This window comes from Eumetopias jubatus, unplaced genomic scaffold, assembly GCF_037043125.1.
Source record: "Eumetopias jubatus isolate StellerSeaLion01/CBP00866 unplaced genomic scaffold, mEumJub1_p1.0 scaffold_10, whole genome shotgun sequence".
Classification (NCBI taxonomy): domain Eukaryota; kingdom Metazoa; phylum Chordata; class Mammalia; order Carnivora; family Otariidae; genus Eumetopias; species Eumetopias jubatus.
The window spans coordinates 29,604,450-29,629,390 of NW_028274816.1; the positions used below are offsets into that span (position 1 = coordinate 29,604,450).

Here is a 24,941-nt window from a genome sequence, read left to right on the forward strand (position 1 = left end):
CCCCAGACAACCCTACAAGTCACAGTTTGGATGTGATTTATGGGATGTGAATCGCTCTCCCAGAATGACTAATGTGAAAAGCCAAAGGAATCCAAATTCCACTCCAGGGTCTCAACTGAAAAGCCGGCTCACAGATTTATCTCCAATTGTTTACCGGATGCTCATGTGTGATGCTTACCCAAGCGGTCTGCAAGGAAATTTTAGAGCTCTTCTATGGGATGTTTAAAACCTTTATGTTCCTAATCAAAAAAAGTAATCCCAACTTTTTCCCATTGGTGCTTCCTACTTGACTTGGTGACTTGGTATTCTCCAAACAAAGTACCTTGGGACACTCATCTGAGCATTATATTACGGGAAAACCATGGAGTCTGAGGTCAGTAGACTATAATTCCTATGTCAGCCCCCAACCAAGTTCTCTCACCATACACATGTCACCTCACTGCTCTTTCAGCTTTATCTCTGAAATGGGAGATCTAAAACAGACTTTTTTTTTTGCATATAATATAGGCCTATCAATTGGGTAAATTGAAATATGTAACTTAGAGATTTGCATTATTTATTCTAAGCAACCGCTAAGATAATAAGAAGTAACTGTAGCTAATAACCTGATGATGAAGACAGCATGACATAAAGACACAATCCAAGTTACAAAAAGAGGAAAAAAGCAAATACCAGATGAGACTAATACAAAACAGTGAGCAAGATGGTGAATTTAAAACCAAAAATAGATAATCACATTAAATATAAGTAGTCTAATAGGAATGCTATTAAAGACAGAGACTGTTAGATTGGACAAAAAAGCAAGACCCAACTTTAGGGTGCCTACGAGAAACTCACATTAAATATATGGATACAAATATTTTATAATTGAAAGTATGGAAAAAGATATCAAAGTAGATTGTAGAGAAAAAAATATATACCAGGGACAGAAGAGGGTCATTTCATAATGATAAAGCAGTCATAATAAAAAATGTGCCAAGAGTACATAACCCTAAACCCTTATCCAACTAGTAACAGCTTCAAAATACATGGAGATAAAACTAATAGAACTGCAAAGGAAATAGACAAACCCACAATCATAGTCAAATATTTAAACACTCCTTTCTTAATAATTGATAGAAAAAGTACACAGAAAATCGGGAAGGAAATAAAAGAGTTGAACAACATTATTAACCAAATCGACCTAACTGACATTTATACAACACTGCACCAAAAATAGTATAAATTATCTCAATGCACAAGCCTTTAGAGAGAACTATGAAATCCACACTCAAAAAAACTCTTAAAACTCTTAGTAAAGTTTACAAAAGATCAGTATATGAATATAAATTACAGTTCTATGTTCTAGAAACTAATGATTTGGCATTAAAATAAAAACAAAAACAGGGACGCCTGGGTGGCTCAGTTGGTTAAGCGTCTGCCTTCAGCTCAGGTCATGATCCCAGGGTCCTGGGATCGAGTCCCGCATTGGGCTCCTTGCTCAGCAGGGAGCCTGCTTCTCCCTCTTGTACTCTTGCTCACTCTTTCTCGCCTATGCTCTCTCTCTCTAGCAATAAATAAAATCTTAAAAAAACACAGTATTATCTGTAACATAAAAAATGTTATAGTTAGGGATAAAATCAACACAGAGGTCATTAGGAAAGAAGATGAAAGAGCAAGTGCAAAGGCCCTGAGGCAGGAGCATGGTCAGCCTCAGGGATGGAACTAGGGCTAGTGGATAGAGGAAGAGAGGTTGGAAAAGGAGTCAAGAAGGTCAGGAAGGGACCAGATGGTGTAGGGTCTCTGAGGCCATGGTGAGGAGTTTATATTTCCTTCTTAGTAACTGTTTTTTTAAGTGACCTGGTATCCCTTTGCAAAAATTGTAGCATTTTGCTGATTCCCCCCCAACCCCCAGATTCTAGGTATTAACATCTACCTGCTCTGTAGGGATCTCCCAGACTTCATCTTCATAAGGGCTTTATTTTGCATCTTTTACACCATCTCCACCTCTACTCCCAACCCCCATCCAGTGAGCTTCATGTGTATGCATGCCTTTGTTAGTCTAAAATGGCTCTTTGACACATCCTGTATTCAGACAGTAAGTGCAGCGATTTATAGGCTCTTTCCTTCAGATAGCATGCTATATGGAAAGAGTCTGTTTCCTACAAAATGAAAATTTGATTTCAGAATTTATCACGAATCCTAACAGCACTGGTATTAGTTAAAAGACTGAACAAGTTACTTAATTTCTTTTCATCTCCCTTTTCTCCTTGTGCCAAATCAGGGAGTGCAACAAATACCTTCCGCGGCACGGTTGTCATGGAGATAAAAGGCTTGGGCACAGAGTCTGATGTTGAGCTCCAGAGTAACACAGGACAGAGTAACACAGAGTAACACAGTAAACATGAATGATTATTGTCATTAGGAGTGTCCTTAGAGCAAGAAAATTGGCAATATGTTTGCTTACACAGTTTTTTAATTTTAATTTGACATTCTAACTTTCCTCTAGAATCCTAAAAAAATCATCTCACTTTGATTTGTACTCCAGTCATTTTTTCATGTGTCATGTCCTATCTTAATTAAAGCCATTAAAAATGTGCATATGGTTAAAGTTCACAGATTTTCCACTGTATCTTGCTTGGGTGTATTTATGATGATAATCCTGTCATGTAGATGTGCTCCAGCACATCACTGCATTTGCGATCCATCTTCACAAACAAGATTAACAACAATTTCGGGCACTGGGAGGCTCAGTTGGTTGAGGGTCTGCCTTTGGCTCAGGTCATGATCTCAGGGTCCTGGGATCGAGTCCCACATTGGCCTCTCTGCTCAGCGGGGAGTCTGCTTCTCCCTCTCCCTCTGTCTCTCTCTCTCAAGTAAGTAAATAAAATCTTAAAAAAATTAACAATAATTTTCTATTACTCAACACCAGTCGATATGGAAATTTTCCAATGGACCCCATGTGACATTTAAAGGTGATCGTGAATTGTTCTTAAATATGAAAGAATCCTTCAAATATTGGAAAAAATTAAGTTATGGATATAGGATTTGGAGACCAGAGTTGTTTTTGTTTCTAATACAGTTTTGTCAATCACACATTCTCCAATTGCTCAGAAAAGTGAATGAAAAGGTAACTTTAGAATGTGTAACTCTGTAATCCTTTGTTAGAAACAATAGACTCTAGGGACATCTGGGTGGCTCAGTCAGCTAAGCATCTGCCTTTGGCTCAGGTCATGATCCCAGGGTCCTGGGTTCGAGTCCCATATCGGGCTCTTTGCTCAGCAAGGAGCCTGCTTCTCCCTCTGCCTGCTGCACCCCCTGCTTGTGATCTCTCTCTCTGACAAATAAATAAATCTTAAAAAAAAAAAAGCTCTAATCACCCAATTAGTGGGCCTTAAATTTGCACGCACATCACAGTTTGCTGGGCCCCACTCCATAGCGCTGCTGGTTCCTTGGATGGAGTAGGAACTGGAATGTGCATTTCTAAGTTTCCAGGTAATTCTGATGCTGCCGCTTGGGGATCACACTTAGAAAATACTGTTTGGCCCCATGCTTTTACAACCTTTATGCACGTTTTTTAGCTATCTTCATTTATGTATCTGCTCGCCTAACCTGGTCACAAACTCAGGTATTTAAGTTTCTTATTTAAGAACTAATTTTTGAGAACCAACTGTGTACAAGCTGGGTACTGTGTTAACACTAAGAGCCACATCTCTGGATAGTGACATACTTTCCAGCATTTCTCCAAAGCACTGGGAATACACCAAGCGCAAAATGTCCATAAAAGAGCAGACATTTATCCATATGTGAGTAAAATTCTGTGAGAGAAGGCCAAACCACACTCTCAGCAAATCAGTTGGGCTTAGGATGCTTCTGTGTGCACACATATACCATCTATTGAGTTAATCGATCTGAAGGAAACAATCTGGACCTTCTGGGATTTCACTGCTTCCTGATGTAGTGATAGGAACCATAGTTATTTAGTTGCGAAAGTGAATTTTCGAAGGGTCATAATGAGTTTTATTCACCCTTAGGCCAAGGGCACCTAATGGACTTGCTCCAAAAAGTGCCTTGGGAAGAATTTATTTGACTTGGGTGATTTTTCCCCTCCAAATGGATGCAAATCAGCCTCTCAAAAAAAAAAAAAAAAAGGGCTAAAAGAGTCAGCAAGGCACTGTAGCTTTATGAGGACTCAGCAGAACCAGGGGAGTTGAGTCTCTGTGGCTTCCTCCAACACACCTGGATGTGTTAGCTCACCTCCACCCTCTCTTCTCATAACTGGACAAGGATCAGTTCTTGCTGGAGTTAATCAGGTGTCATGATGCGTGTCTGACACAGCCATTACCCCTGCAGATGCCCTGTTGCAAGCAGCACACACACCTCAGCCCCAGGCCGAGGGAGCTCTGCGCACTGCCCAAGATGGAAGGGTGATTGCTACTATGTTCTACCAACGAAGGTGTTCTACCAACCTTCCCACCACACACCCACAGCATGCACACACAGTGAATTGGGAAGGGTAGAAAATAGACTTAAGACAGAGACAGCATTTGATAAAGGTCTTTCATTGGACCATTAATACACCGCTTCAAAATTATTTGCTCATGTACCTATTTCTGTTCAAATCAGAGTTTTTTGGAAACAAGAAATATCATTACACTTCATATGCAAAGCACATAAAAAACACTGCCTAGGACAGGAATACTTCACAGGTAGGTGGCGAACAGACAAGTGGCATAGCACAGAGTAGCTGAGGGGATGAGGAGGGCGGCAGAAGTCAAACAGAAACCAAGAATGAGAGATGAAGGCTGGACCAGGGGCTCGCTGGGAACCAGCATTTGGAAGGCTGGGACGGGAGCCCGTGACCTGCGGAGGCTCGCAAAGACCAACAGATGGACAGCAACGAATGGGGGTCAAGGACATGAGTTACCAGGGCGAGCTTCACCCGAAACTCAGGCATCAGCTCACTGGAGTGTGATGGGGAATCACGGAGTGATGGCTCAAGTAGCAAAGAAAGAGCCAGAGATGCTACAGCCACAAGCCGATACCTCGGCACATGAGGAGTGAGCTTACAGATGCGGCAGCAAGTAGGACAAATGCTAAGGAAAGCCATCTGCCCTCGTGAATAGGAAGGGTTCGAGGAGCAAGGAAAATTTCCTGAAGTTCTCTAGCTATCATTAAGCCCAAGTTATCAGAGGAAGCTGGGGGGGTCTTAAGAAAGAATCTAATCACAAATACAGGAATTAGAGAAGATTAGTGGAGGTATCTAGTTAAATATATGGAGGATATAACAAGCCAGGTTACCTTGGAACCTATCTACAAAGGGGTATTAGAAAAATGAGTGATGGAATACCTTGAATATATCCTTACTGATGGATGCTTTTATTTATTTATTTTTAAAGATTTATTTATTTATTTATTTGACAGAGAGAGACACAGTGACAGAGGGAACACAAGCAGGGGGAGTGGGAGAGGGAGAAGCAGGCTTCCTGCCGAGCAGGGAGCCTGAGGCAGGGCTCGATCCCAGGACCCCGGGATCATGACCTGAGCCACAGGCAGACGCTTAATGACTGAGCCACCCAGGCACCCTTTGATGGATGCTTTTAAACCTGGGTTTGGTTTTCAGTGAAGCTCCACCACACCTGACGTTTAATTGTAGAAATTTTGGGATTTATGAAAAAGGTGTAAAATTCACTGTATTTCACTATCTATAGAAAAAAGATGCTATATTCCTTCCCTGTCTTTTTTTGTGATTATTTGCATTCCCGTTTCCTAAACAGGAATCATTAAGTACATGTGATTTGTATCTTTTCTTTTCAAATTTGTAACGTTTTTCGTTATTCTCCTGCATACATTTTCACAAATTTCTACTGTTCTGAAGTTCCATGATTTTCTCAAGCCTGCATAATATTCTGACTTGCTGTTATGCTATATTAATTTAAACACTTTCAAATTATGCAAACTTGATTATAGAAAATCTTGCTTCCCTTAGGAGAGCTGATTTAACTGAAAATTAGTGGGCCAATTATTCTTAAGTTTCTCAATGCCCGTTACTAAAAATGTATTCCAAAATACATGTTCTACTTTCCATGATCCATCATGAACACCCTGTGCCCTCGCCAACAGGAGTGTTACCTTGTTTTAGGGAGCACAACATAGGGAGTAGAGAAATTTTATCAGTTCTTTGTATATTAAACCTAATGTAACATCATGTGTCAGCTATTACTCAAAGTGTTTGTAAAAATAAAAAATAGGGGCATCTGGGTGGCTCAGTTGGTAAAGCGTCCAACTTTGATCTCAGCTCAGATCTTGAGTTCAAGCCCCGACTTAAGAAAATAAATAAAATGGACACAATGTAAGTTTGAAAATACAAAAAAGTAAAAATAAAAAGATAAATAGCAGTGACAGGAACAAAAACTGCAACTATGTCTGGGGCCACACTCGGGATTCAATCCATTAATCCATATGAAGTCCCAGAACAGCACTGGGCATTAGATGTGCACTGAATAAATGTTAGTGAAAGTATTACTCCTATTACTAACTTGAACGCATTTGATTATCCATGGTTAAGTTTTGTACCCTCTCTTGTGAATCTTTTCATTTTCCTCTTTTTTTTTTATCTTGTTATTTTCCTTCATCTGTATTTGGTTATTTCTTTGGTTCCCCTACAAGTTTCTATTTTCACTTTCTATGTTATATATAAAAAAATATGTTGGATTTAAAGTTTTCATAAAATTCTTGGGAGACTTGCACTCCGTAGAACCAAATTACTGGTTTCTGTGTTGCCTGGTTTTGCAGAGTAACACCCCGTGAAACATGGAGGAAGAAACCCAGGATCCGAAGACAAAGACAAGCCTGGAAACGGTTCCAATACTTTTCCATCATGTCCGTTTTCTGATGCTTCGCCTGAATAACTTCAGTGCCTCCCTGTCCATCGATATCCAGGGACAAAGTTGGCCCAGGCCGATCTGAAGATGCCCTCACCTGGAATGTATGATCGGTTTCCTTCATTTTATGTGGCTGTGTGGGCCATCTACGGGAGTTGGTGGTTTCTCTTTGAGAACACGCCAAAATTGTTTGCTCCATCAAGAACACTAGAGTTCCTGTGTGTGGGGAAGATAAATGTCTTCTCCCCTCACTTTGTTTTATTGCTCACAATTAAGTTGATTTAAAAATAAGTCCGTGTTGCCTGTGTGCCACTTCGCACTCAAACATTCATAATTGCTCCCCCAGTGTAATAGCCTAGATGTTAATTTTAGATAGTTGGAGCGGCAAGTCATATATTTTTAAATCATTCAGTCATTTTTTAATTAATGTCTATTTGTTTTCATTTTGAAGCTCTGTTGAAATAATCAATAATGGAAGTTGAAAGTACAGGCCATAGCAATAAAGTTATATGAACTCACATTGGCTGTAAATTATTTGTAGAATCTTTATAATTTTTTGATAAAAAATACTGTTAAATTGGCCCCTGGTTAAATTGGTTTGTTAAATTAGCAGAGGACTGAAGTTAAAGTTCTACTTCTGTTTCCTGTGAAACTAGAGACAAGGGTAATTTGAAAAATCAAATAAAAGGGAAATGTATCACTGGAGTCTGAGGTCAGTGGTCATTAATTAAAGTGAGACAGTCAGGGGCACCTGGGTGGCTTAGTCATTAAGCGTCTGCCTTAGGCTCAGGTCATGATCCCCAGGTCCTGGGATCGAGCCCCGCATCGGGCTCCCTGCTCAGCGGGGAGCCTGCTTCTCCCTCTCCCACTCCCCCCTGCTTGTGTTCATGCTCTTGCTAACTCTATCTCTGTCAAATAAATAAATAAAATCTTTAAAAAAAAGTGAGACCAGTCAGGATGAGCTGGCTCTTATCTTCAGCCAGAATGAGCTACCCAGGCACAGACATGGAGTAGGTGGCACACTGTATATAACCAAGTAGGGGTACTGCCCAGTGACTATCATGGAGCTAGAAAAAGGGAAAAGAAGTGGAGATAATATGAGAACATCATTACAACAAGGGACTGTAGAAACTAAACCACGTCAGGCCAGAACTGAGGATAGGAGGTGAGTGTGCCTAATAAATCGATGCTGAGTTCCCTGGACAAGAGATGCCTGAGTAGGGGGAAGTCTGGATGGAATGGAGGTGCCATTAGGAGTAAGCCAGAAGGTCAGAGAGATTTCTGAGACAGCATCGTCACCGGTAATAACAGAATCTAGGGTCTTAGTTCAGGATAGGATGGATGAGTTAAGATGGTATTTCTAAGATAAGAAGACAAAGTATTGGGTGGAACATCTACAGAATGGTAAAATGAAAAAAAGCATTATTTAGTAGTAGAGAGAAAGAAAATCATGAAGCCAAGTACTCAAGAGATTCGGGGAGACAGAAAATTATAAATGAATACAGAGTGTTTTAAATCAGAGGGGGAGTATTTTAAAGTTGCTGGAAGAGTGGATATTGGAACAGTTCCCTTGAGGAAAAAAACTGATTCCACAAACTCAAAGGGAAATTCCTTTTCCAGATATTTGAAGGTCCATGGGGACATGTGTGTCCTGTAAATGTATTAAATAAAAGAAATGGAGATAGCTTTCGGATATAAAAAAAACCCCTCAACTTTTCTCAACAAAACTAGAAAACAAAATTGGAAATTGAAATGCCAATGATTCCCAGTATGGGTTTGCTGATTATAAGTATGGTGAGAAGTGTGGAAGAAAAAGCAGGACAGAGTGCTTTCTGTGACCCAGGTTCTACGCACCCAGTCACATTCTGGCTATCCTTGCGGTCAGGCTCGTCTGTCCAGGCACCTGCACCCCTGCAGAATCCCAGCTAAACGGATGCGATGTGTTCACTCTGCTGACCACACCCTCACTTTGCTGTCACTGCAGACAAAGCCTGATGTTGTGCCACCAGCTCGTGCCCAGGCAGCCAATCCCTCCAGACACGAAGAACACAGACCTCCATTCCATGTGGGCTCATCCGACATGTCCGCAGCAAAAACAATCATATTTAGCAAATACCAGACGTTTCTGTTTTATCAGTTTTTGTCCTAGAAAGACTGTGCAAATACCATACTGTCCCATGAGAAAACAGAACCTGACAATTTGGAAAAATGCTTTAACTTTTAAATCAAGGGGCTGCCTAAGGGACACCACGATCCTCAGGCACCACCGCCTGAATCCCCAATAGCCCCTCCCCCCCGCCCCCATAGAGAGAAGCAGCATCTTAATGATGCTGAGAAGGTAGGTCTTAGGCTTCCTTCAGAAAAAGGGCTGTAACAAGAAGTGTAAAGGAGGAAAAGGAGAAATTGTGTAGGTGTGCACACTGTTTTAGTCTGTTCAGGGTGCTGTCACAGAATACCAGAGTCGGGGTGCTTTTAACCGACACAAATGTGTCACCCACCGTTCTAGGGGCTGGAAGTCTGAGACTGGGGGCCAGCATGGTCAGGTTCTGGTGATAACTCTCTTCTAAGGCTGTAGACTGCCACTTCTCTGCACTGTCCACACATGGTAGGAGACTTCAGGAAACTCTCTGTGCTCTCCTTTATAAAGGCACTACATAAAAAACTAATGATGTAATGGTGATTAACATAATAAAAAAATACAAAATAAAGGCACTAACGCCGTTCATTAGGTTCTACCCTCAGGACCTAACCACCACCCTCCCCAAGCCCCCGAAGGCCCCACCTCCTAACACTCTCACCTCTGGGGTCTGGTTTCATATGGATTTTGTGGGGGTGGGGGACACAAACATTTAGACCAAAGCACACATACAGACTGGAAATTATGATAAATTATATTAAGTAATGATATCATTATCCCTTAATGTGACTTAACAGACTATAGACTAGGAAAGAAAAATGTGATTTGAGGGCCATGGCCCCTGTCTATAGTTGATTTTTTTCTTTAAGTATGTAGACAATTTTACTGATGCGTTATTCTGACACCAGTTATTAGGAATGGTGTGACAAAGTCTTCATGAACCCACATCCACCACACTCAGAGCTGCTCCTTGAGATTTTATCAGAGTTTGTGTGTGTTGAGGTGGGTCTCCGATCAGGCCCTAGTTATCATTCTGCACCACTCTCCTGTGCCTTAAGTCTTGGTCCTCCTATTCTACACCCTCAGGTAACAAAGCTTGCAAAGCTGGAAAACCCCAGTCCCTGAAACTGAACTGAGCCTGTTTTAGGACCTCAAAATCTACACAGATTCTAACCAGACCTGAAGTCTTTGATGCCCGGAAGGAGCTCTGATACGATAAAACATGGGGAACCATTGTCCCGAGAGTCCCACTCTGAAACTAAGGACAGTGGAGAACCTCAAAAGAGAGCTTAGTCTACTGCTGGTCCATGGCAAAAACCAGACTTGAGAAGAAAGCACATGAGCTGAATCTACGCATCCAAAAAAATAGCGCCAGTTCTTTCCAGCAAGGCCAATAGTCAGAAGAGCACATCCTGATACTATGTCCCTTCACCCCTCAACTCTGGTAATGAAGGGAGTGTCTGAGACTTTAATGAGTGTCGTGTCAATCCCCAACCTCAGCACTAGGTTGCAAAGTATCTCCTGGCTCATGGCTAGGAGATCAGAATAAGGAATTTGTAACATGCACATATGGAAGATGTGTGATTTATGTATGTTACATATACTTCCTAAGTATGGGCTCAGTGTTTGCAAGTCAATAGATGAGCAAGGTATTCAAAGACGTGGAAAAAAAAAAAGAATTAACTTGGATTCTTAGAACTGGCCTGCCAGTGAACCGGGATAATCAGAGAGATGCCTCTTACTCCAAAAATCATGTACATTAACAGGATGCTAATACGCTAAAAGTAAACTGAGATGCCATATTCCACATGGCATGTCTTATAACACATTTATACCAACTGTTCTTGGAACAGAATAAAAACACAAAAATTTATGGAAAATAAAATTCTCAGAAGTGACTAGATTATTATGGAAAATGTCCCTCACTTTAATATTACTAAAAGACAAAATATTTTTTATAAAGTGTTTATTACCCAACATGGATGCTTCCCTGAGAAATTTGCCTTTTCCTAATTAAATGATTAATAAATCATGCTTTTATGAGTTACCAATAATAACAGCATCATCAAGAATTATTTAGCAGAGTCCACTTCCTTTCTAGGGAATGAGAAATTTTGAATTGGCTCATTTATGTCAGGTCATATATATCAAGATGTAACTGCTTTGCTAATATCCCACAGATGTAAAAAATCTGCTTCAAGTTCTTTTGTTTGTTAAAAATGACCAATATTAGGAATGGTAAAAATATCACAGGTGTCACTAAAAGACTATTACAATAGATATTCTTCAAAAAAAAGGGGGTGAGGTGATTAAAAGCAAAGCTTAACAAAAACAAAACAAAAAACCCCGATACGTTAGAATGACCCTTGCACAAAGAAAAACACACACCTCCAGTGTCATCATGTGACAGTTGAAAAGAATCATTACAAAATGGTTAACATGTGGTTAAGATAGAAAACAGAAAACTTAGTAATATTTTTCTTCTTTAAATGCTGTGTCCATGGTTTCTTTTTTTTTTTTTTTTTTTTTTTTTAGCAAAACAGTATTTTCAAATAAAATCTTCTATGGCAGTCAGTAGAAATGGGTAAAAATGCCCTGATTGCGGAGAGGGGTAGGGACTGGTGAAGGAGCTGGATTTCTGGATACCAGACCTCCCATTTATCCCTCTAAGGTTGCCCCCAAACATTTCCACTTTTATTTTTTTAAGATTTTGTTTATTTATTTAAGAGAGAGAGCGAAAGCAAGAGAGAGAGCATGAGCATGGGGAGGGGCAGAGGGAGAGACAGAAGCAGATTCCCCACCAAGCAGGGAGCCCGACTTGGGGCTCAATCCAAGAGCCCTGAGATCATGACCTGAGCTGAAGGCCAACACTTAACTGAGCCACTCAGGTGTCCACAATTCCAGTTTTAAAACAATATTCTAAGACAAGGAAAATAAATGGAATAATCAATATTGATAATTCACCACAAACAACCCCGAGAGAAAATGAAAAGGAGGAAATCTGTCTTCAAGACCCTTCCACTCTTTCCATGTTCCCTCTCATGCTCCCTGTCCACAATGGTGCCCATGTACACCAATATATCACTTGCGTACCTGCTCACTCCACAGCCCGGATACTATGAAGGAGATCTTTAGCAATACCTTTCTATTCAGTTAAAGTTTGCTGGATAGCTACTTGCTGCAAAGTAGTATGTCCAACATCATCGAAGAAAAATATAAGAACCAGCCGCCAGATGATCCAATCCATTTCACCTGAGGCCAGTCCCACTCTTTTATTTCCTGCCCTCTATCACTTCCAAAGGAAAGAAGAACATTCTCTAGTAATAATCATAATTATTTAATGAGAATCTACTAGGAACTTTCACCCTGTTGGTCGAAGTGCAAATTGGTACAATCACTTTGGGAAACAGACAGTATCCACTAAAGTTGAACATACTGCATAAGCTCTGATCCAGAAATTCCACCCTTAGGGGTGTGTGTGTGTGGGGTGGGTGGGTGGGTGTGTGTGTGTGTGGGGGGGTGGGTGGGTGGGTGTGTGTGTGGGGGGGGTGGGGGTGTGTGGGGGTGTGGGGGGTGTGTGTGGGCTGTGTGTGTGTGGGTGTGTGTGTGGGGGTGTGGGTGTGTGGGTGTGGGTGTGTGTGTGTGTGTGTGTGGTGTGTGGGGGTGTGGGGGTGTGTGGGTGTGTGGGTGGGTGTGGGTGGGTGTGGGTGGGTGTGGGTGGGTGTGTGGGGGGTGTGTGGGGGGTGTGTGGGGGGTGTGTGGGGGGTGTGTGGGGGGTGTGTGTGTGTGGGGTGTGTGTGGGGGGTGTGTAAAAGAAATGCAACAGGATATAGTCAAAAGAGTCTTGCCAAGAATGTTGTTATATACACTAATCATGACAGAAAAAAATAAAAACAAAAACAAAACCCCAAAAAACAAGATACAAACCAAATGGTCATAAACAGAATAGGTAAATAGATTGGCACATATTCATACAATGAAATACTATCCAGCAATGAACAAAACCTAAAAGTACTATCTATCTAGATAACTAGGTATCTATATAATTCAGCCTTCATCATGGAAAATTTTCTTAACTAATATGGAATAAAAGGGAACTCCATTAATCTGACAGACAGTATCTACAAGAATCTTCTAGCAAACCTTGCATTTCATTGTGAATTACTGAAACCTTTCCTTGGAGATCAAGAATAAGACAAGGATGCCTGCTATCACCAATTCTCTCTGACATTTTACTGGAAGTTCTAGGTAATGCAATTAGGCAAGCTTAGAAAATGAATAAAACTGCTATTATTCAGAAATGACTTGGTACCCACAGAACATCCAAATGAATACAGAGATAAGCTATAATAATTAACAGGTGAGTTTAGCAAAGTCATTGGTTAGAGGGTCGGTAAAGCAAAATCATTTCTAGATAAAATAAATAGAAAATATAGAAATATATAGAATCAAAATTAGACACTGATTTATTATGAAGCCATTTGAGAGTTCTGCACAAAATATTTCAAACCACTATCTCAAAAACTGAAAAGACATTTAAGAAGTACTCTACTCAAAGACTATCCAGGACTTCCTAAGTATAACCTCTGGAGGCTGGACCCTTATCTTAGTAGTGTTGACCAACGCATTTTAGACTCTTTCTCCTAATTTCATTTAGAAGTAGAAAGGATTCACTGCTATATAATTCCACACTGAAGTTGATAAAACATGGTCTAGTTTTTTCTTTTTAGTCAACAAAAGACTTTTAGCTTCTTACAAAACATTAAGCCTTCCATTTTAGGGAAAAAAAAGAAAAAGATAATGCCATAATGGGAAATATTCAAAACAATGGACCGCAGATTCTAAAATTTTAAGATTCACAAAAAGGTGGGGTACCTGGGCTGGCTCAGTTGGAAGAGCATGCGACTCTTGATCTCGGGGTTGTGAGTTCGACCCTCATGTTGGGTGTGGTGACTACTAAAACAATTTTTTTTTTAAATTAAAAGAATTCCAGAAATGTTCATGTTTAAGCATCATCACTGTAGCATTTGAAGGGATGGGGACTGGTCAACCATCTGGCCGATTAGGAAATATCCTATCATTGTTTATCATCACCCTCCATCAATGACATGCTCTTAAAGTTTTACTCATCACTTGATCATGCATTTACTCAACACATATTGTATGTGCTTACTCTGTGACAGGCACAATCCTAGAGATTGAAGGATTAATGCCAAGTCTGGTCTTCTCCAGAATCCCTCATCTCTGTCCCTCTTTTTATCCATTCTCTCTCACATATACTCCCATTTCCATGAAGGCTCTGTTCCACATACCAGCATTGTAGCCGCTGATATCCCTCCTGAGTTTCTAGGTTTTGCTTCTGATTAAATAAGGTATTCAAGGGGGGGGGCACCTGGGTGGCTCAGTTCTTGGGTGTCTGCCTTCGGCTCAGGTCATGATCCCAGGGTCCTGGGATCCAGCCCTGCATCGGGCTCCCTACTCCACGGGGAGCATGCTTCTCCCTCTCCCACTCCCCCAGCTTGTGTTCCCTCTCTGGCTGTCTCTCTCTCTCTCAAATAAATAAGTAAAAAAATTAAAAATAAAATTTTTATAAATAAATAAGGTATTCAAATTTAGTTTCTATCTGAAGCATTTGCCAAACACATGAAGAGACTCATTCCAAAACATAAGGAATGACAGAGAAGATATCATGTCATTTTAATGGATTATTTGGTGGCCAACTACATACCATCACGATATACATGTTGACTGGCTACCATAGGCCACACTAGGTCTTAGATTTAGGAGTTTCCTAAGATGCAATTTTCTTATTACCACATGATAATGTGATCAGACCTGTAGTTTTTAACTGTAAAAGACTGAATTTAAAGGGTCTATGAAGCAATGAATTGGGGATCTACTATATACTAAATTTCAGGTTATGTTACCAAATAATTTTTTAGAAATTTGTCTTCCCAAATGTAGTAACATACAGAAGATGTTGACTGACACATGATTCAAGATACATCACAGCTTCCCTTAAACTTCCTGTTGATATCTATATATAAACTTTACAAATTAAAAAAAAAGGAATAAGCTACTATCCTTGGCAATAACATTTCTTCTGTTTTCCTTACTTTAGATAAAAAGTTTTCCCAATTTTGTTTCTATCATGACCATTCTGACATCTTGCTGCTATTTTGTGGAGTTGTTATTACTGGAGAGATTATTGATTTTTCCCCCTCAAAAATATTTGTTCATGTTTTGGCTGCTCTTTAATATTTTTAGTGCATGCTAAAATTTCCCATTGATTCTCAAGAAAAAAAAAAAAAAATCCAAGATCTGACTTAATTCCTAATTTCTGAGATTTGGGATATAAAAAAAACTCTGGATAATCTTAAAATAGCATACTATTTTAACTTAGAACGGTTGATTGAATTTGGAAATCTAGAATACACTGTTTTAGGATCTCTCATAGGGAGGTAAGATAATATTTCACCATCCCTAAATAAGCTTTTGAATATTGATCTAAAGTCACCAAAGGTTTTCAAGAGCTGAGAAACTTGCTGATATTTCTGCACAATATTTCTAATAAAAATAATTTATCCTCTGGTCAAAGGTCCCTAACAATGCCTACAACCAGCCCTGCAGATTTGAAGACATGCTTCAATCTTAAAAAACCTAGTGCTTTAACACTACAAACCAATTTGAAAGGGGAAGGAATTGAGCCAGTGAGAGGGAACAGAAACAAGCAAATAGTGTGCAAATGATTTGCCTAAGTTGTGACTAAGTGGACAAAGAAGGAACTAAAGGTGCATGCCTGTGTACACTAGGGGACTAGACCTGGTCAGAGAAGTCAGGAAAGGGACCCTCAGTCCATGCAGTGGATTGGGGGGTCTCACAGCAGGGGTTGGGGACAGAGCTGAGGGGGCAGAGCTGGGGGGGGGGGCAGGGCCGGGGATGCAGAGCGAGGGAGAAAAGATGTCCTGGCAGAAGAAAGTTTCTTTTTTTTGTTTTGTTTTAAAGATTTTATTTATTTGACAGAGAGAGAGACAGCAAGAGAAGGAACACAAGCAGGGGGAGTGGGAGAGGGAGAAGCAGGCTTCCTGCTGAGCAGGGAGCTCGACGCGGGGCTCGATCTCAGGACCCTGGGATCATGACCCGAGCCCAAGGCAGACACTTAACGACTGAGCCACCCAGACGCCCCAGAGGGAAGTTTCTTCCTCCTGCGACCCATGAGCCCCATCAGGTAGTTGATGGGACTAGTGAACACAATAAATCCTGACTCAAAAAATTTTATGAGGGGAAAAAGAAGAGACAACTGGGGAACTTTAAATACTTATTCAATGCTTGACACTAAGGAAGAGTGGTTAATATTTCAGTCATGACAATGAAATTGCAGGTTGTTTTGAAAAATCCCTTATCTTGTATATAGAAATAGAGATGAAATGAGGTGATGACTAGAACGTTCTCAAAATCATCCAGGAAGCAGTGTGTGGGGTGTGTGGGGTACAGATTAATAATTATGAACTCGTGGTGCATCTTTATTAAAGCTAGGCTGGTTGCTGACGTAAATGAAGGGAAGGGGGATTAAGGGCTATGTGAAGTTAAGAAAGGCAGAGGTGGGGAACACAGGGGATGTGGGAGGTACTGGCAGATGGAAGCATCAGGGTGACTCCCAGACTTCCAGGCCACATGCTCAAGTAGACAGGAACGTCATGCCCTGTGGCAGTGGACACAAAGAAGAACTGGGTTTTATGGTGGTGTTAGGGGAAGGCTGGGGCCCCAAAGCATCGTTTTCACTCCAGACAACTGGTGAGTCTGAGAGGCCTTCAAGATATCAAAGATGCTGAATAAATGTCTGGAACTCACAGAAGCAGTCTGGGCAGGATGCAAGAGTCTGCAGGCCACACATATATAGAGCTACACTGATGGGGAGAATAAGTCAGAGATTCAGGGAAGCGTTCTCCAGCTAATTATCCACACCTGTGGGCTGGGGAAGCAGAAATGAGTCAACTGGCAAATAACAGAAATATCACTTAAACTTTTAATTTTTGTCTTTTGCATGAAACCCTCCCCCTCAGAGTTTCTGGAAAGACTATAGCTGACTGACATGGGTTTCATAGGTATTCTTTCTCTGATGGGATCAGTGATGTATGAAAATTAGCAAAGAGGGGGCGCCTGGGTGGCTCAGTCGTTAAGCGTCTGCCTTCGGCTCAGGTCATGATCCCGGGGTCCTGGGATCGAGCCCCACATCGAGCTCCTTGCTCGGCGGGAAGCCTGCTTCTCCCTCTCCCACTCCCCCTGCTTGTGTTCCTTCTCTCACTGTGTCTCTCTCTGTCAAATAAATAAATAAAATCTTTTAAAAAAAAAAATTAGCAGAGTACACTAGAAAACAGCCACTAAATCATTAAAAGTTTTACATATATATGAAAAACTGTTTTCCTAAAATCTTTCCCTAATATGAAGTATGTCCAATGGTTTTTGAAATTGGCCAATCCAGAACAGAGGAGAAAAAGTAAACAATAACAGTAAATTAAAGGTCATGATGAATTTGGATAGTATTCTACACTTGTCAACAAACTTTCATAATTACTACTTCATTCAAAGCTCATAACAATGCTTTTTGATAGATAAATCATTATCATGAGAATATGCTTATAAATAATGAAGAAATATGGACATAAAATTTTAACAAGATTGGCTTATTAGGGTTATACTTCCAATTAAACAATGAGACAGAATTCTAACTAAAAACCTTGCTGTGCCCAGTCTGGATTTTTTCTAAGATAATTAATTCAGAGAATCTATCTGTAGTGGGTTCAACAGTGTCGTCCCCCCCCCCAAATTCATGTCTACTCAGGACATGTGAATGTGACTATAACTAAACATGGGGTCTTTGCAGAATTAAGAATTGGGGTGTCTGGCTGGCTCAGTCAGTAGAGCATGCTACTCTTGATCTTGGGGGCATGAGTTGAAGCCCGATGTTGGGTGTAGACCTTATTTAAAAAAAAAGAAAAAAGAAAAGAATTGAAATAAGATCATACTGGATTAGGATAGGTTCTAAAACCAGTGAGACTGTCCTCAGAAGAGGCATGAAAGGATGCACAGAAGCTGAGGGAAGAAGGCAACAGGAAGGCGGAGGAGACAGAGACTGGAAGGAGGTATCCACAAACCGAGACACATCAAGGATTTGCTACAATCACCGGAAGGAAGGAGGGAAGCATGGGGACAGTTTTTCCCTCAGAGCCCCCGGAAAACCTAACCCTGCCAACACCTCGATTTCAGACGTGTAGCCTCCAGAACTGTGAACGAACACATTTCTGATGCTCTGAGCCACCCAGTCTGGGGTACTTTGTTACAGAGCCCTAGGAAGCTAGTGCACCATCACTTATAGAATTTTTATTTTCCAATGAAAACCATTTTTCTTCATGAAGCCAAATGGCCCTTGATTCTAGCGTCTCTTGATCTATGTCATGTAAATTGTTCTGTGATGAATCTGGAATCTGTGAGATAGCAGAATCATTTACTGTGTTTAGATTAACTCACTATTTCCATTTGCAATTGCAAACAAAATAGCTAAGGTTATGGCTGGTTTTATTTGCAGTATAGAGTCTCTTTCTAAATTTCTCTCTTGACCTTGATTTATCTTCTTAATATTTGTATTCAAATGCTCTTCCTTTTTCAAAATAACTGAATTGCAAACTCATGGAGGGCAAAGTCATGTTTGTACACATTTGGCGGGTTACCTGTTGGACTGAACAACTCGAATATCATTCGCTGCCTTTCTATCAAACCACACCCCTGCAGGGAGTTACACTGGTCCACCTGATCTCTAGCCTTCTGAACCCTACAGACCACCATGAACAGAAACTTTCCCAAGGCTGAGAAAGAGAACAGTGCCGTATTTGAAGTTCTTCAGTATCTTGAAGGCAGAACAACTGCCTATCGGACCACATGACCCCATGTCACGTGTCCTTTCTCAGATGGAGTCTGTCCTTTGTCTTGTCAACCATGGAGCCATTAGACTCCATCAGATGGATGATCCTGGCCACTTTCTCATCTTCCTACCTGGCCTCTCCAACCGTGCCCATCCCTTCCATTTAAATTCGTATCAAGAGGACCTTTTCCTAAAACCCGTGTTCGCAAGTATCTAGGACATCATTCTCCAGAGAAACAATAGTTAAGACCAGGTGACAGCCCCAGATTTAATATTTAGGATCTGTTCATTCGTACAGCACTTAAACACAGTACCGTTTCTTTCTCGACTGTCTATGGTGCTTGGGGTTGAGAGACAGAACACACCCGTGGACCACGGCCGGAGAACCGCGGGGGTCCCCCCACGGCAGAGAGCGTCTGCAGGAAGCCCACCCACTGCACCCGCAATCTGCCGCAACTTGTGGCGGGGGGAGGGGGGGGCGGAGAGGCAAACATCAGCTCCTTCGGCAACTGTTCCCAAACACCCAGGACTGGATTCATAACTGACCGTTTTCCTCATTTTTGCCCTCACTTCCAACTTAGGACCCACAGGACAGAGCCTTCACCACTGCACCAGGAGAAAGCACCACCCCCCCTGCATCACACAGCATGCTCCCCCGTGATCAGCCCCAACCACAGCCTCCAGTCTGGGCTATTGGACACCTTGGGGTGTTTGCACCTGAAGCTTTTCTTCTCTCTTGTCTGCCTTGGAGTCTCTGCCAAAGGCAAATGATGGTGGCTGACTCCTTCGCTGGAGACTGTGAAGACGTCGCTTCTCCTGTTCCCGGCGGGTGGCCTACGCTTAGTCCCACAGGGCAGCGAGAAGCAACGTTCCTGCTGGACCGGCCCCCGAGACTTCAGTGTGACTGTTCCATCAGCAGAAACACAAACTCTGCCACTCCTGGTTTCAAGGGCTGATTCTATACAATGATGAGTCCCGTCTCGCAACATGTACCCTGTACTCATAATCCAACATTATAAATGCCCTTACGGGGCAACCTGATTCCTGTGATGTGTTATGTAATACATGTGATTCGTTTTATTGGATTATCTCTTAATTCTTGCTTGTATTTTTATTTCTACTCATCTCTGTGGATTCCAACCTATCAGAAATGCCAATACGCTATGAATGGAAATATAATTACATAAGGATTAAATGCTTCTTTTCAGTTTGTGCCACATTCACATGGAAAACTCAGGAATTATTTCCTGATCATGCTGTTGTCTTTGCCTTACAAATCAAGGCTTAAAAAAAAAAAGTGCATTCTAATATTTTAAGAGGAGATGTAATCACACAGAGAAGCCAGTGAGGGGAAAGAGAGGCAGGGATGTTGGGAAGCAAAGATGAAGCAGTGCATTACTCAGGAGCCTGCTGCATCGCCCAGAGAAGCAGCCAGTCCCTCAGCCACACAGGACATCGCTGGCCCGCGTACAGCCAATCCCCATGTCCGACCAGAGCATCAGGACAAAGACAGCGCGTGTCTCCAGCTCCTTCTCATCTCCCATCTCTCACTGGTCAAGACTCTCCCTACTAGGAGTTAACATTTGCAGCTCTTGTCATCGGAGCATTGCAGACATTGGCCAGTGACGCCATACGGCCCAGTCTGTCACACCATATGGCGTCACGTTGTTCTTGCCCAGGAGTTGGGCAGGGGGAACAGAGCCTCGGTGGGTCTATCCCGTCGGAGCTGCCTGCTGGGGCTTCTGTGTCCCCCACCCAGGGGTGACACCGGAGTCCTTCCAGATGTCAGCACTCACCATGGGGGGAAGGGAAGACAGCCCATGCTGCTAGCGGGGATGTCCCAGTGGCCGGGGTTTGGAGGTGGCATCAAAGGCAGTGACTCTCTCCATAAACAAGGAGTCAAAAGCCCAAGACACAATGAGACCTAGAAACATGTGATCCTTCTACATTTAACATAGGAAGATTCTGACAACTGAAGTGTCAGCACAATAAACCATCCTGAAAAATATAAATAACTGCCAAACTGGAACTAGAGAGCTGTAGAAGCCCAGAATTGAGGCTACTGGAATATACAGCCACCTGTCCTCCCAACAGAGTGGACAGGTTAAAATCAAAATATTTAATAATGGCAACCCCCAAACCATTTGTCTTCAGCTGGTGCTGGGACAGAGAAGCAACAGTGAAAATTAAGTCAACCTACCCCCTCAGAGTAAGGACCGAAGTTAGGCTGGCCAGGACTAAGGCAAAATATAGAGAACATAAGACATTTCTAACGCCTGAAAGTCGTTATTTAGAGGGGAAAACAATCACTATTGTCTTTGATGTAGAACTATATCCCTACACACAGGATAATGAAAGAGCATCGTTCAAGGAAAAGCCATGCTAAATGAGCCGCCACAATGTTTACCTGTTTAATTACATAACACAAATATCAATGTTTTCATTAATATGTGTGTGTTACAAGAACTTAGAGAATCTCAATCGGAAAATGATCACAAAGTGGGTCTACCGGTCAGTCTCAGTTATGAATGAATCAGGTCCTGGAGCGCATGTGGTCTTGTAAGATCATCCTCATCAAACGTGGTCCTGAGGCATAGTAATAGGACAGCACAGCGGACACGTGTGGGAGGTGCAACCATTGGATAGCAGATTACCTTCCCTCTGATTTCCCTAATCCCCGCGGCATGTAGCACAGCAATGAGCTCGTCTGTATTCAGTGCAGTTTCAGATACAAGAAGGCCCTGCTGCCACCTCTGTCCCCCTCCCCGGCGTCCAGGGAGGCCCTTCCTTCAGGCTTCATGGTCGACCTTCCCAAAGGACATGGTGTACTTCACAGTAAACCACTGGCAGAGACGAGACCACTAGCCAGGCAAGCGCAGTCTGGCGCCTCTTTGTGGGTCTGAGCTGAGCTGGTGCCCGTCCTGATTAATGACTGAGCGACTGGATTTGCAACAGGAGGTCCCAGAAATCACAAGGCCCTTGCAGGTAGAAGGTGTGGTTTAAAATGCTAAGTATGAGACTTATGGCCCCGTGTTGCTGGAAGGTATCTCTCAGGACTGGTTTCCTCACTCAAACAAGGGAATTCCCAGACTGCATTGGAATACAGAGCCAAGAGTTGTACCAAAACCCCCCAACAGGAGGAGCTTGAGCAAGGTAGCAGCTGAGTTCCCCTCTGCCTCACGCTAGGGTCAAAAGAGGAAGACACCGGGGGCAGGGGTGGGGGGCAGCTCTAAGGGCCAGGGCTCGGGCCCCTCCTTCCTCACTGTTCTCCCCTGGTCCCCCTTGTCTGCAGGGCAGAGGTGGCCCGGAGTCAGCGGAGGGGACAGAATCCTAAGGCCTGGAACACATACCCCCCTGCCTGAAGGGCACAAGCCGTGTTGTGCTCCAGGGGGCGAGTACCAGCCCCAGAGCCAGCTCTTCACTTTTCAGCAATCGCATGAGCTGGTCGTGAAACACAGCCTTGATTAAAAATTCAATTACAGAAACTCACAACAATTTATATTAGAAACAAGGGCAACAGAGACTCAAAACTCAACCCTTCCAAATAACTCTATTTTACTATTTTTTTTTCTTAGATTTTATTTATTTATTTGAGAGAGAGAGAATGAGCGATAGAAAGCACGAGAGGGAAGAGGGTCAGAGGGAGAAGCAGACTCCCTGCTGAGCAGGAAGCCCGATGTGGGACTCGATCCCGGGACTCCAGGATCATGACCTGAGCCGAAGGCAGTCGCTTAACCAACTGAGCCACCCAGGCGCCCCTCTATTTTACTATTTTTGATGCTCTTACAGTGGTTATTTACTCCCATTGTTCACGCATGCAAATATTCCATAATGATATGCTACCGCATATGTTTTCCTCACAGTGAAGAAACTTCACGTGGGTGGCGTGAAATCAATCACAGGGGTGTATTTACACTACAGAAATTGGCAAACACTGCTATTCAGGCCTCCACTGATTGTCTTGTTGATGGTCTACACCTGCAGCTAGCCAACCAGCTCACACCTGTTTTGGTTCAGTCCTTAATCTAAGCATTTTTTATGTTTTAAAACATAAAAAGAGAGAAAATGGGACCGCAACAGACTGTATGTGGATGCAAAACCTGAACTCTATACTAGCAGGCCCTTTATAAGAAATGTTCCCGAACTGATGGAAAATATTAATAATGCAAATGACCCTGAAAAGCGCCCTTCCTGGCTGTCAGCTGGATGACACCCTGGGCCCTACAGAAGCAGCCTCCTTCCTCGCCATGTGGCCCCTCTAGCTTCTAAGCCAGCAAGGGAGAAGATCCCATGGGTCAAATCCCTCCCATGCTTGGAGTCTCCTTGGCCAGGAAGCGCCCAGTCCCGTCTCAGGGCCCCCCTGAATAGGCCAGACCCAAGCCTGCTGAGGATAATCGCCCTTTCCTGAAGTCAGCTCTGTCATAAGGCATGCTCTGATTACAGAGTGATAGCCGGTCATAGTGCTAGGTACCCCCAATCAAGCGGATGAATTACACATGGACTTGGATCCCTGGGGTCATCCTAGGGTTCTTCCGGGGGGCAGCCTTATCGTTTCTGCCCTATCTCTTGTATTTACATTATTGAGAAGTTAATGAGATCACGGACAATTAATGCACATATATAGGGTGTGTACACACACACTGGACTCTCTAATGCTTCTTTCGGCAGAAACAGCTACAGTGTTTGATTCGAGCTTCTTTTTAAATGAAAGCAGTACTTTAAGTATTGATGGTCAACAAGAACTTACTTCAGGGGCAGAACGAAAGCAGTGAGCAACAAACCAGCGGGATTTCTCACGAGGTCCACAGGAATACGTGGGACCCACGTGCGTCCAGATGACATATAAAGAAAACATCTCCTCTGCCACGTCAAATACACAGATGTCACCTGCACCCTCTCTTTTTAGCAAGGATAATGCCCCTACCCTTTGTGGAAAACAAGACAACAGGCCCCAAATGGAATCGTGATGCTAAGTCCCATATCACAAAACTGAGACTTAATTACACTCCTGGCTCTTTCAGAAATCAGTCAATCCATCACCTGATCAGCACCAGTCCGGTCATCTGCCCCGTAGACCCCTGCTCTTCCCTAAAGCAAAATAACTTTGCAATAACCAACCAGCTTTTTGGCCTGGTAAAACTCCCTTGTCCCCACTCCTGTCTGCCCACAAACACCTTTCATGTTCTACACCTCCTCCTCGGAGCGCCTGCCTATCTACTGAATTGGATGCTGTCCAATGCAAACTCATTTTTGCGCAAATAAACTCAAAATTTTTAATGTGCCTCAGTTTATCTTTCAAGAGTTCTGGTGTCAGAGAAGGAACCAAAGGCGACCCCTGACAGCCCCGAGGAACAAGAGCACCCAAGCAAAGTACCTGATGGGTCCCTCGGGCTCGCTGCTCCACGGTCTCCGGAGGTGATGGGCGCGTCCCCTTCAGATCCGGGGTCCTGGAGCCCCGGGACTTTGCGTTAGAAGCCTGCAGACTATTTGAGCTCTTCTTTTTCCAGAGGGGTCTGGAAGGAACCGCACAGGGATTGAACTGGGTCTGACTTAAGCGGGAGTGGAGCCAGCGTGAGGCCTCAGGTGAATTAAATTTTGTTTTAAGGGTGAACAAGCAGGTTAAATGTATCAAAGATAATCCTGAATTACGGTGGCCTCAGTAGAGAACTTTTAACTCAAATGAGGTTATCCATTTACAAGGTGCCCTAGAGAAAAAGGGGTTTCAGGCAAGCATTCACCATAAAAAGGGAAAATTATCTTTCCACCTCTACAATTTCAGGTGACCAGTATAAGACCCCTGGAACACCCCACTCATTCAAGAGCCTGCAGATGGGATTCTGGGAAAACTGGCAGAAGTCAATATCAAAATTCATAAAAAACATAAAACCAATGAATCACTGAAATAGTAATTAGCAAAAGCGTATTGTGCACCCACCAAAAAGATAGTTTGTAAATGGAAAACACTCAAAACAAAACATGGAATACTGCTCACAGGTATAATGTTATAAAGACGCTTATACCA

General features: G+C 42.5%; 1 pseudogene; it reads left to right on the forward strand.

Moving 5' to 3' along the window:
* The first annotated feature begins 16,697 nt into the window (after positions 1–16,697).
* The window catches only part of LOC114199467 (nitric oxide synthase-interacting protein pseudogene), a 182,601-nt pseudogene continuing 174,357 nt past the window's right edge, over positions 16,698–24,941 (forward strand).